Source organism: Solanum stenotomum, chromosome 3 (assembly GCF_019186545.1).
Source record: "Solanum stenotomum isolate F172 chromosome 3, ASM1918654v1, whole genome shotgun sequence".
NCBI classification, from domain to species: Eukaryota; Viridiplantae; Streptophyta; class Magnoliopsida; order Solanales; family Solanaceae; genus Solanum; species Solanum stenotomum.
This window is the reverse complement of record NC_064284.1, coordinates 26,087,429-26,102,265: the sequence shown is the minus strand read 5'-3', so window position 1 is coordinate 26,102,265 and position 14,837 is coordinate 26,087,429.

Sequence of the window (14,837 nt, the reverse complement as noted above, 5' to 3'; positions counted from 1 at the left end):
AGTTAAAAAGAAAATAAATAATATAATTATTTGAAAAGGGTTTTTGACCTATTAAGTAACAATAAAGATATGTTTGGATCAAAGTATTAACTGCAAAACATTTTTAGACCAAACCATAAATGGAAGATATTTTTGTTCATTTCACATAGTTTAAGGACACTTTTAACCCTTTTTCGTTTGGAAGATATTTTTTAGAGTAAATTTTAGATTTAACAAACATAAAAATCATATTATCGCTCTATAGCTACAGTTTTGTTATTTGAGCTCCATAGTTTGCTATGAAGCATCAAATTTGTATAAATCACAGGCGAGCTTCTTGTTTGTATGAAAGAGCAACAATTGTATATGTATATTGGTTAGATAATTATATATATGTAACTACTATGTATATGTATTAATGATTGTGTTTGTATATCTGCATAAATTTTGAATTTGTATACAATTGAATCGAAATAAAACATTTGTATATCAAATCGCTCTCTCGTTTTATACAACACAAATTATACATTGTAATTTGTATAATTTGTGTTTGTATAAAACGAGAAAGAGAGAAAGGCAAAAGAGAACTGGTAGGGAAAGATCTGCATTTGTACAATTATAAGTGTATAGAACGAAAATATATGTATTTGTATATAGAGTTTTCTCTCGCTTAGTATTTCCTTAGTGCATTTGGTTCCCTCAAGATCTTGTTGTTGTTGTGAGCAACACATGATAGGTGTCCTTCTTTTGCCTAATGTCTGGTGATCATATGATGCCCTTATGGTGCAGGATGTACATCAACTGAAGTAGTTGATTGTAGTGTAGTATCTTCATGTTGATGATGACTAAGCATATTCCACTTGGAGAAGCCAACTTCGAAATGTATTCTTTGTGAATTAGACACAAAGAAAGTGGGATTTGATAAATCACCATTGACTAGACCTGCACGTGCAACTTGTTCCCTACTATCACTAGCAGATCCTAAATCTGCAATTTGAGCCTTATCAATCTGGGTTACATTACCTCTGTGTGTATCATCACTTTGACCTATTTCTCATGGTCATCATTTGATCCTTCAACTGAGGAGTCAATAACACTCTCATCATCAAGGAGTATATGGGTTATTGTAGTAGCATTTTCACCAGTAACTTGTGTACTATCAGCTGTACTTCCCATGAATTATGATTATCATGTGCTTACAATTTATAGCAAAATTCAACAAAAGTAGCATAGGTGAGGTGAGATATCAATGTTAGTCTAAGATTGATTTGGAGACACATAGGGTAATGGGTTTTTATCAAACACATGTCTGGATACATACAACCTCCTTGTAAGGGGGTGATAGCATTTATATCATTTGTGTAAGTTTTTGTACCCTATGAATACACAAGGGTAAGTCTTTGGACTGAATTTGTTGTTATCCTTGATATATGAAAAACATCTACACCCAAACACTTTTAGGCTATTGTAACCAGGTTGCTCTCCAACCAACGTAGCAAATGGAGTCATTATTTTTAGGAATGAGGAGGGCAATCTAATAATGAGGAACGCTGTAGTGAGGGAAGTCTTAACTCATAGAAACAAAGGTAGGTTAGCATGAAGTAGTAGAGTTAAGACAGACTCCATAATATGCCTATGTTTTCTTTCTGAAACTCTATTTTGTTCAGGTGTGTTAGGACATGAAATATGTCTCATTATGCCACAATCTTCCAAATACTTGATGAAGTCTATTTTGATAAACTCACCACCTCCATCACATTGAAATATCTTAATTCTTTTAGAAAATTATTTTTCACCATTTTCTCGAATTTTACAAAGACTTCAAAATATTCAGATATCATTTTCGATGGATAAATCCATCTATATCTTATGTGATCATCTATGAAACCGACAAAATATTTCACATGTTGAGAAGATTCAACGAGAGCAGGTCCCCACAAGTCATAATGAATTTTCGATAAAGGTTCCTTCTCAATTTTATTTCTCAAACCAAATGAAAGTTTACAACTCTTGCCCAACTGGCAACTAGAACAAACAGTAGACATTTTATTTCAATTACTAACATTGATGTAGTTATTACTACTCAAAACTTTTAAAGATTTCAAACTAGCTTGTCCTAATCTAATATGCCACATGTTATTTGATGTGTTCCCATCGTGTGCAACAGTTTAACAAAGAGACTGTTATCTTCCAAAGCATAGAGTCCATCCCTTGACCAGTAGTGACCTTGTCTTCTTGTCCTTTACACAAAGTTAGTTTCATCAAATTCAAAAGTGCAACAATTATCCTTTCCAAGTTTACTAATTGATAGTAGATTTTTATTTATCTTAGGAACTACAAGAACTTCTCTTAACTTTAGGCATGATCTTGATATGTTCTCAACATGTGTTATGTCTAACTTTGATCCATTCCCAATAATGATTTTATCTGGTCCATTGTAGTGTTTAAGACCAGTTAGAATACTTGAGTTATATGTCATATGACTACTTGCTCTTGAGTCCACATACAAGGTGTCATTGGTAGTGTTTTGTAGACTAATAGCAGTTAATGCTTGTGGTAGCTTATCTGCAGCTTGGTAAGAGTAGTCCCACATATAGAAACACTTAAGAGTAGTATGGTTATTCCTACCACAAATTTTGCACTTGTCAATATTGTTCCTCTCTTGACTTTCACTTGAAGGACTGTTATGAGAACTTGGTCCATATTTGTTATAAGAACTTGTTCCTTGTCTAGCAGGCTTAAAGCTTCTTCCTCTGAAATTGAAGTTATTATTTCCTCTTCTTTGAGAGTAGCTTCCTCTTCCCCCTGCCCCTTTGGGCAGAGAATGCCACGTTATGATTTTGTTGTGGCACTTCTTTTTCATCCACCTCATATCAAAATCCCTGAGAGCATTAACAAATTGATTAAGAGTGAGATATGGTGTCTTACCTAGCATGAAAGTCTTGAAGGTCTTGTACTTGAGACCTAAACTTCTAGCAAAATTAGTTACTTTTTTTTTATCTTAATTCATACATAGGCTTGTGAATGGTTGTAAGGCCATCACATATGCCTTTGAATTCCTTAATATATTAATCAAATCTTTTTGGTTCCTAACCTAACACTTTGCAGTTGTTGTTTGAGCTGGAACTCCTTATCTTTTGTTGCTTCAAGATAAGATTTTTCCGAGCATTCTCACATCTCCTTGGCAGTTGAGCAACCTACAATCAGGTACATGCTTTCTTTTGTTAAGGAGTCTGAGATCCAACTTTTTAGCAACACATCCTTCTCTTCCCAATCATCAATATTGTTGTTGTCTTTTGCATCCTTCTCAACCGCTACAACTTTATCAATAGTATGTCCAATGGAACAGGTACTTTTTGTTGGTTCATTCTTTGTGATGAGATAGGTTAATCTTATCACTTGAATCAACTGAGACATTTGTGTTCTCCATATAAGATAATTTGTTGGCTTGAGTTTAATGGAACAAGACGCAATAAGATGGTGAAGTGAGGAGGTTGATAGGGTGTTGGTAGAAGAGGCCATTGCAATTCGATATTGTGGTTATTCTACTTTTTGGATCTAACACGTTAAAGAGCAAAATATTTTAATGCTCTGATACTATGTAGAATTCTCACGTAAAGCATAGAGAAATCAAGGATTGTATTGATAATTAAAATTGTTGAGTACATGCTCCTAATATAGGAGAAAAGTCCTACACTAGTAGTCCTACTACAATACAAATATATTATTTACATTAATAATATTACTACTATAACTAAAACACCTTATCCTAGTCGACTTTAGCCCCATACACAATACATCAGCTTAGTCATACATAAGTTAGGATTTATTAGTCTAGTCCTAGTGTGACTCTAACTCTACAGCAGTAAACGCGTTAGTCTGCTTCCTTAAACTTGTTCCTTTGACATGTTCCAATCATTAGCTTCCTTCATCTTCAACATATTACACCAACATTCCCTATTATTGTTCGATTCTATGAGATATACTCTGATACAATTAAAATTATTTCTTATCTTCTCATTTTTATTATGTAGTATCTCTTTTTCTGATTTAAAAAAAATTATGGTCATTGACCATTTTTATTAAATAAAAAGAGTTATTATGATATAAACAACTTACAATTCTCTGAAGCATCAAGCATGCACTGAACGGCTAAAGTGAAAATATAAAGTATTTCGAGAAGTCAAACCTTTTATTTTGTGACGATATCAATTATGTAAGTCTTTTTTTTTGTATAGACATAATAAAGTTCTTGATGTGGAACGCTAGTTCAACATATGGTGTGAAAATTTACTTGAAAATATTCAAAGATGTCAGAAAAATTGGTCAATTATGAAGTCAGCTCAGTGCGCTTTGATCTTCTTATTCTTTTTTTGTTAGGGACGAATATTCTCTTGTTTATAAGCGAATAACCAAAAGGACGAACACGACTAATAAAACTTGTACTTTATGCTGGAGATATAGTGGGACAAACAAAGGTAATTCAGTCATCATAAATTTACTTTATTGTAATGCACGTGTCTCTCCAAATGACTGTAGAACTTCCACTGCTTTTCTATTCCCATTCCATCAAAGCAACAAGCAGAAGAGTAATTTCTTTTCTCACAATATCATCTAAACCCTTTCTCAACAAGCTCTTCACTCAACTCTCAAGAATCTGCATCTCAGCCTCTTGCGGCTCCATCTATGTGAAACTGGTGGATTTTTTGCCTTCTTTCCGATCTCTTTTTCTTCTTTTTCCTGTTGTTACTTTCATAGTTTTTATGTTTTTATTGTGGTTAGATTTTTGTTTTTTTGGTAAGTTCTTCTCCCTTCTTCCTTTTTTTTTCCCACTGATCTGAATGCATATATATAGAAATAAGAAATAAATAGATGCAATAAATTGGTTCGATTTTATAGAATAACAGAGACATATCCTGTAATTTGTATCTAACAAATATAGATGCAATAAATTTTTAATTTGAATGTATACTATTTGCATGTGGATATTCAAGAACTTTTAACCAAGTTCTCAGCTTCTACTCATTTTTCATTCAATCGTGTGTTCAAAGTTCTGAGTGTGCTTTGGTTTTATAGGTTTCATCATTGCTCAAATTAAATTCTTCTTTTCTCCTTCTTTATTTCTCAGTTTGAGTTACATGTCAGTACTTTCCTTTGCCTCTACAGTATCGAGAGTGTTTGATACTATACCTACAATAACTTTTTCTCCTTCAATAAAAATTTCTAATCAAAATTTATGTTTATTGCACTTGGGAAATTTTGATCTTCTCTGTTTAAAAGTTTGTCCTTTCTTTTTTCCTATTTGTTGGTGAAATCTTTCGCAACTTACTGTCCCTCTTTTGTTGTTAATCACCTTTTTGTGGGTAAAACTTTTTGCAATCCAACTCCATATTGGTATGTGGGTTACAATTATGTTGCATGTATTGATTAAGAATTTCTCTTCACTGTTTGTCTGTCACCTTTTTTGTGCTCTCCTTTTCCTTCTTTTGAGATGCCGTCCTTTTCAATTTCAAGTAAATGCGTTATGATTTTCCTCACAAAAATGCTTAATACACTTTGCATAGTCAATTCACTCTAACTTTGTCTATGACCAGATGCCCCTTTTCCCTTCTTGCAGTAACTATTCAAGTATAATTGTGTTGTATGCATACATTGCCATTATCGATCGAGACCTTAGACATTGACAAAAGGATTTGATGTATGTTTAGAATATATATATATATACAACACTTTGTTTTTGATTGCGTAAGAAGTAAAAACATTGTAAGAACTTAGACATTAACAAAAGAATGTGCGTCTTAGTTTAATTAGATGTCACAAATTGAAGAGAACTCTAATTGGTGTGGTTCTTCAACTCTTCATGCCCATATTATTGTCAAGATATCTTGGTGGACGCATGGTACTAAGATTTAATATCGACGGAATAACGATTAACACTCTTGATTGGACTTGCAGAGTCCAAATTGTGGACATAAGTCGAGAGCGAGAAAGTCTGGAGAAGAAAATCAGATTTCGTATTTTTATTTTAGAAGACGAAGAGGTACTTTTACCTATAGTAAAATCATCTAATTTTTTTCTTCACATAATTATATTACTTGCCTATAGCTCAAAAAGCTATTAAACTTTACATGAGCAACAAATTAGGCAGTTTTGTATGGTGATGATATTGGGCGTTATGAAAACAAGCTTACACTCTTTAAGACATATCTGATCTCAGCTGCAAGAGTAAAAGTTTCACCAACTTCAATCAAAAGATTAACACATAGATTTTATTGGATACTTGACAGAGAAATTATAGTTGAACATGTCAAACTAACCGACAAGCTTGAGGAACCCTGTTATCGTCGATCAAGCTATCTATCACAATTTTTTACTATATTTTTCATATGACTTCTGATTATGTTGCAGAAATTGGTGCACTACCCCTACGAACTATTAGTTGCCTAAAATTTAAATTTTTATACGTGTACAGACTAATTATATTTCCTTATTTCACATTAGCTTTTTCTCATCAGATATTTTAAATTTTACAAATGTCTACTTTTATTTTCAGCACCAACTCCTACGTATTGACCATGTCTAACAGATATTGTCAAATAGACTATTCCACATTCATCTGAGGAAGTCTTCCTAGATAAGCTCTAGCGTCACTAAAAAAATTACAACAGTTCTATCCTACACAAAATTAGAACAGGTTTTTCAGCGTAGCATTAACGCGAGGAACGCTAAAAAGCTGAAGTCACTCAACACAAGCAAGGTGGAGATAAAACCATCAATTATTGAAACTAAATCTTCAAGCGTCGGGCTGTCAGTTGAATCACCGACACCAATAAAAAAGCTGTAAAATGTGAGTCGTTTAGTGATCCTTTAATTTTTTTCAATGCAAATGATTCCCGAATAGATTTATTTAACTTACAAGTAGACATGCATCTATTCTTGGAAGACAAGCATTATTATGCAGTTAAGTTTGGTCGGAATAAGTTTTGTTCTCTAATTTTTTTTTATAGTTTTATAGTTATTGACCTTTTCGATCTGCCTTAAATGACATCCTCTTATTCACATGTTAATTAGGAAAGAATATATATAAATTAATTAATAATCTTTCTATTCCGTTTTGTCTGCTGGTAGATAAGTAAGCAATGTCTCATTCTCTATTGGATTAATTTCCTATGTATTTCTCCCGTAAAACTCACTAGAAATGTCACTCTTACGATTGTCATTTTTTATCATTTAGTTGAAAATATGATTTTATGTTTTGCCATCAAAATATGCATAACTTGATTAGCTGATAATGCATCAGATAGTGTTGTAGTTTTCCGTGTCAATCACGTGTTATTGTTGAATTTTGTTGATCATATATGTATTTAACACATACAATTGTTGTAGGTTCATTCTCACATTTTATTTTTGCTCTAAAGTTCTTTTTCATCTATATTAGATTGAAAATTTGTGAATAAAATTTGTAAACGTCAGCATTGTAGTATTCTTATTGAGATTGTTGTGAATGGACAATCTTTCTTGGTGCTCGAGATCAACATCGGATTAAGTGGCTACATTTAAAATTTAGGTTGATAAATAGCAAACAATGAGAGAAAAATAGGTTTATGTGAATTATGTCGCAACTTTCAAAAATTTGTTATCCCCTAACTCCACTTCTACCCTTACAGTCCTGGATGTTTGAATATTGTCTAATTGAGGAAGTATCTTCCTTATTTTGATGTTGCTGGAAAATAATAGTCTTTTTGGATTCTCAATAACTACAACTTCACTTGGTATGAATGTCACGCTTCAAGCCTACACACTGGGCGGGACTGGCACTCGAGAACCATTGTTGGCCCCAAGCGAACCTTTGACATGGCTTACTACTCGGTGGAAGACTTTACTCAACAAAGATAAGTTCAATAAACTAGAATGTTATAAAAAAACATTCAACTAGCCAACAAGGCAAATCAAGTCTTATAATCAACACAACTGAATTAACAAGACTAATGAACTAATAACTAACTGTCTATGAAGCCTATAATAACATAGATGGACGTCAGGACAAGACCCACGACATCCTAATAAACTAGAATAATAAAGCAACTAAAAGGGGATCCTCCGGAAGCAAGGAGGCTCACCAACAACTCTAAAGCTTAATTGGATCAACGAAGCGTTGTATGCTAATCCTGATTACCTATATATGCATCATAAAATGATGCATGCCAAATGGCATCAGTACATTGAATATATGAGCATGCGAAGGGAATTCTAAAATAATACATAAGCTTGAATAGAACTAAAGAAACTTACCTTGTCTTAACTCAACTTATTTCAATATAAAGCAGTAATAAGAATGCAGTATAAAGAAAAGCTTTAAAACATGTAAATAACAATTCAGTGTATTTAGAAAGCACAATAGTAACTTAATTTTGTATATGAAAATACAAGTAACTCTGTGGGAGATTCTCTAACCGACAACCATCACTATGAGTTATGTGATGATACAACATCTTGTTGCACGCTGCCAGGGCCGTCCTATACTTTGCCGGGGTATAGAACCTACTCACTAAGTGGATCCACTAGTCTATGCTAAAAGCATTAAGAAATCATATAAAAAGTATTACCATTTTCTACCCATGTTGGCTTCACGGTTTATGGAGACTTTGAATTATCTGAACTCAACTCGTCCCCAAATCGGTGCTCAATACTACTTCCAAAATGTAACTAGCTCATACGTTTAAAAACATAATTCTTTCTGTGGTTTGAGATTATTACTCAAAAACTAGCTCAAAAGCTCTCTTGGAAATTGATGTTTCCTCTCTTGTTTAAAGGTGAAAACATTTACTCTTTGGGAATACTTAGTTCCCATATAATCTTTTGAAGAAATGAACTTCACTCTTACTCTTACTCAACTCAATGCTCAAGTCTTTAAAACAAGTTTAAAACATTTGTAAAAGACTTTTGAAAAGATACTAAAAACTCTCTAGACTTGGCTCTTAACTTTCCTTGAATTTGAATTTATGGATTCAAGGTTATGATTCATGTTTATGGATAATTTCTAGACGTTTAGAAGTCGTTTATAGTAGTTAGAATTGATGGGAAGTGATAGGACACTTTAAGAGAACTTTGACGGGCTAAACGACGAAAAACATGTGGGAGCAGACGTCCTAGGCGCATTGCTGGCGTGGGGCGTCATCCCCGAAGTTTTGGGACTCAATTCTGGCTCACTGCGGGTGCCCTGCCCCAGCCCCTCTGGCACATCTGGGAGTGCGCTGCGCCAACCCCTCCCCAGGTGGTTTCGACGAATTTTTCAACTCATTTTATGATCTTAATTCGATTAAATTTGATTCTTTTTCTCAATTTCTCTTTAGATTAAGATACCCAAAACATGTACACAAGAATCTACCCAAAACAACTTTAAAAATCGATACGATTATCTCAAAAAACTCATCAATCCCATCCTAACTCAAGAACGAAAACCAATTTCAAGAACACAATTCAAGATCATCAAACTTTCAACTTTCTAGAACAAATTTCGCTGAAATAAACATGATTGGCATGTGGGTGAACGAACCCAACGCTATGAAAGTCTCACATACATCTTAGGGATTAAACCTTTGCCGAAATCCGCAACCAAATCTCAAGAACTCGACGAAATCTTGACCTTTCTCCTCTCTTCTCCTCTTGAACTCTTTTCTAAAAACCCTAGCATGAATTGTAATTGCGTAAACTGAACCAATTAAGTTTAGAACCCTAATAAATTACTAAAAATGAATAAAATCTGATAGAGTAAGGAAAAAACCAAAATACCCTTCTTAAATCCGGGTAACTTTCCTTAAATGGACAGTCCAACTTCAAATGTGCATATCTCCCTCATACGAGCTCAAAAATTAGCAAACTCAGCAGCGTTGGAAAGATAATTCCAAGACCTTTCATTTGATACCTTGTATCCCACCTAACTTATTTTGTAATAAGAGTTATGGTTTTTTGAAGTTGGCCCAAACCTCATACTTAGCATAACTTGCCAAAATTTCCAAATTTGATCTTTCCAAAAATAGTTTCTTTAGAATCTATTCGTTAAATTCATTAAATCAAATTTAGGTTATTATTCTAATTCTAGTTCTTTCAAAGAGCGAGGTGTTACAATGAAGGACCAATTATTAGGAACTAGGAAGGTGGGAGTAACAAAGATAGATATGCAGATTTTCCATCTTTTTTTGTCACCTTAACGCTCAAAATTCAAAACGAAGTGGATATGCCACTTTGAGTTAAGTTTGTTGAATCGACCTTTATTTAAGTAAATATTCACTGTTATTAAACTAACTTCACTATATATTTACATATATGAATACATACACTCTTGAAAGAATTTTCCTCTTTCCATTAATTGATTCGGAATGACATTGTTCTGATTCACAAGTACAAAAAAAGAAGTCTAAAAGTGATTTTGTGATGACCGACGAGGCATTAGAGAGGGAAAAGGCATGGTATATGGGGGTGATGATTCAACTTCGCGAATGGTATAAAATTAAGTTATTTCATACTGGGTGTGGCATTGATTTGTTTGATGTGGAAGCTATTGAAGTTCTCAATGCTCAGAAGAGTGACTTTGAGGTGTATTGATGTTAGACTATATTCAGTGTTTCTGCGTGAGTTCTCCTTCATTGTTGTGTGTTTGTAATAAACAAATTCCCTTTTTTCAGTTGATTTCATTTTAAATATTTCATATGTTGGGTAATTTCAGAATGAAAAAGTCAATTGTTTTTGGTTTCTTTGTAGCGGTCGTAAGGTATTATACCTCCTAATTTCTCTCACCCATTGGCCTTTGATCATTTTAATAACCAATTATTTTCATAACAACAAATAGAAATGAAAAAATATGAACAGTAGTAGTAGAATTATCATGCAAGGAATTGGAAAAATCCTTATAACTGTGATTTGTGAACTCTTTTAGTGTTTGTTTTCTTTACTAAGGGCCTGTTTGCAAAGCTACCTGGAAATTGGAACTGGTGTAATTACTAGGGTAGTAATTACCAGCCTAGTAATTACACAGTCTAGTGATTATTCTGACCTGTTTGTTTGCCTCAGTGTAATTACACATGTCCTGTTTGGATGTCACAGTGTAATTACACATGTTCTGTTTGGATGCACAATTGCAATCATTAAGTTATATTAAATTTTAAAAATAAAAATTAATTATTTAAAATTTATACTAGACAAATAAGAAACTTTATAAATGTAATTAAATTAAATATTTAAGATATATATTATTTTTAGAAAATATATTAATTAATAAAAATATTTTCTTAACTAATATTATGAAAAATAATTGATTTATATTTTTTCAAATTAATATATTTAAATTGAATTGATCATAAAAACTAAAAGTATGAAGTTTCTACGAACATCATGAAATGCATGTTTGATAAAAAGATTAATATATAAATAAATGTCATAAATTATTAAAATGTTTGACAAAAAGATAATCTATAAAGTCTAATTAAAAAATGACTTGCAATGTGCAGGGGCGGATCTACGTGGAAAGGTGGGGGTGCCACGGCACCCAGTGATCTCGGAAAAAACGTTGTATATATACCTATATATATATATATATAATAATTAAATATATATTAACTTTGCCACCCAAAGATTGAAATGTTGAACAGTTCAATTGCTGAAGGAGGCCGCTTGCCACACAGGCAATGCGGGTTCAATCCTCGCTGCAAGCACCTATTCTTTTTGTTTGCTCCTTTTTTCTTTTTTTATTTTTTTTTATTTTTTTGTCTTTTTCATTAATGTGTAAAGGGCTTTAATTTTTTTTTCTCCATTCATTATTATTTATTTACTATTCTTTATTAATTCAAATTGACTCCTTTTCACAATTAATTTTTATTTATTTTTTTACTTTCTCTTTCACTAATTATTAATCTCTTGATATGAGTGTTACGTGTTTATTCTTTATCAATTAATGACTACTGAATTATGAACGTCAAATAAATATTATTAAGAATATATTTAAATAGTTAGTTTTTAAAAAATATAAGTTTTAAAAATGATGAATATTATTATTAGATTTTTTTTTTTTTTAATTTAAAGATTCTTTCGATCTTCACTGACGTTCTTGCTAAGTAAGATGACTAGGCTGAAACTATATTTTTTATTTTTTCCCTACTACATATCTCCAACAACACATAAAGTCAATAAAATATGAATATATTAAGTCCATACTATTAGATTTTTTATACAAGCTCAAATTTTAATGTGAAAAATCTTTTTTTCTCCTCAAAGTTTCAGCGAATAAGACATCTAATTCCAAAAAGTAAATAAAAATTGAATTTTAGTTATCTCTAATCTCAAAATATCTAAAAAAAAAAATATAACATGCATATTTGATCGATTTGTTTATAAAAATTAAAAAAGATTAATAACCCGAATTGTAACCCACATCGTTCNAATCCTTTTTTTTCCTCAAAGTTTCAGCGAATAAGACATCTAATTCCAAAAAGTAAATAAAAATTGAATTGTTTAGTTATCTCTAATCTCAAAATATCTAAAAAAAAATATAACATGCATATTTGATCGATTTGTTTATAAAAATAAAAAAAGATTAATAACCCGAATTGTAACCCACATCGTTCAAGTGGCACCCACGACCTCCAAATCCTAGATCCGCCTCTAGCAATGTGAATTCAATATTACTAAAACAAATGAAATTGAAATATAACATAAATTATAAATTCAAAACGAAAAATTTAACATAATACTCTTATCGCAAATTTCAACATAGCATACATAAATATGATTTTTTTTTATTTTTTTAAAAAGAAAACGTAATTCTATAACATTACTTAACAATAAATTCTATTTTAATTTAAAAATTAGAATACTAATAAAATTATGCTAATGAGAAAATAAGCATGGAATAAAGAAATAGATAATACGAAAAAATTGCATAGAATCACGTGAAGTAAGGCTGAGAATGAGAAGAAAATGAAATATAATAATAAAAAATAAAAAATAAACTTTTAGAAATTTTTAGAATAACAATAAAAAAATGAACTTAAAATAATAGAAATAAAAAAATTAAAACAAAAAATTTAAAATTAAAATAAAAAGAAGAAATTTGTAATTACCAGCAATTCGCAGCCTCTCCATGTGAATTGGAGAGTGTAATTACCACTTGCCAATTATATTAATTACCTGCTGACCAAGTAATTACATGTCCAACCAAACAGGACAGAAAGTGTAATTATACCAAACCCAATTACCAGGTTGCCCTTCCAAACAAGCCCTAAAGAAATTAAGATGAGAAGCTGAAATTAGTTTTCTATTACTGTATCAATTCTTAAATGGAGAAAGTGAATCACTTCAGTGTGAGCTGTAACATAGATTGAGTGTGGTATTAGTTGCTAAATTAACCTTTGGCTTGGTTTATCTACTCAATTGAGGAGAAAAGATGGCAGAGCTTATTTCATAACAACATTTTTAATACATTGCACTTTCAGGACAAGTTTGGTGCACAAGACACTTCGATCTTGGAGCCTTGTATGATAGTGAAGGTTAGCGAGATTTAGGCTGCCGAGGGTCCCACATTCTTGAATATTGCTTTTGAAAATTTTATACATTTCTTTCAGGATTCTTCTCTGTGCATAAGTGCATATTTAATGAAAGCTGTAATTGCTAAATTCATTGAGAAGATTCACTGTAGCAAAGGCAGAACGAGAATTCTAACTCTTATGTTTCATGGTTGGTGAGGAAATAGAAACCATGAGAAACGTTGAAGTTAGATTGTTTATTTGTTAATCTAAATGCGTCAATTTTCTTCATTCTTTTTTTCCTTCAAATATGACTTGTATTCCATTTGGTGAAGGTTCTTGAATATTTTGGCAGTAGACGTTTTCACTTCTAAGCATGTCCAGAAAATTTACACATCAAGCTATGTTTGATCATTTCTTGCTACATTACATCTAATTAAATTGGATATGTATATTTGAATTTTTATCCAAGATAAGATTGCAAGTCGTTTATTCTATTCCCTTTTTTGCAAGTGTTCTTCAAGATTCTCATCTACAATGTCGATTATATGAAGACCGAAGCACTATCGCATACCTATTTCTAGACGAGCCTTTTAGAATATTACCAACAACTATTACATATATAAAAGCTTTATTTGCCTCGCCAACTATTTGATCTACATGGAAAAGTACTGGTGTACCAATAATTTTTTTCTCCATCGTCATTTTTTTGGGTTAAAATTGATGTTATTTTCAGGTCAATGTTGGGCCCGTGCTAAGCACGGACCTTGCCCTTCTAGTTTAGATAAATACGAAATTAAGTGTCTAGTACAGTACTGGTTTGGGCATTCCCTGTCACGACCCGAGAGTACCCCCTAGTCGTAACATGACGTATTCGACCCCGAAGGGGCCTTATACGAGCCACATAGNTCTACCGATTGACCGAGTATATTCGACATATGTTCACTACGGAAAGTCCAAGGGGAAACCTACTTATCCAGAAGGGGCCTTATACGAGCCACATAGTCATTCATTGTATTCAATAATGAAAATAGTGCGGAATAAAAAAAAAACTTATTTACATCCACACATTTGAACTTCATTAAAACAACTTTAAAAACACACAGCGGAAGTCTAAGTCTCACATGGCCATCTTAGACACAGTCACAAAACATAAGTAGGGACACGGCCCTTTACAATCAAAAGAAGTCTATTGAGTCTATTACATGAACAAAAGGACTTAAAAGTCTTATCCTCGAATCCATGAGGACATACCAAGTCTTGGAGCAAAGCAATCCAACACTTCAAACTAGCTAGGAGTGATCACTTGCCGGAACCTACACTTATAGAAAATAGAGAAAT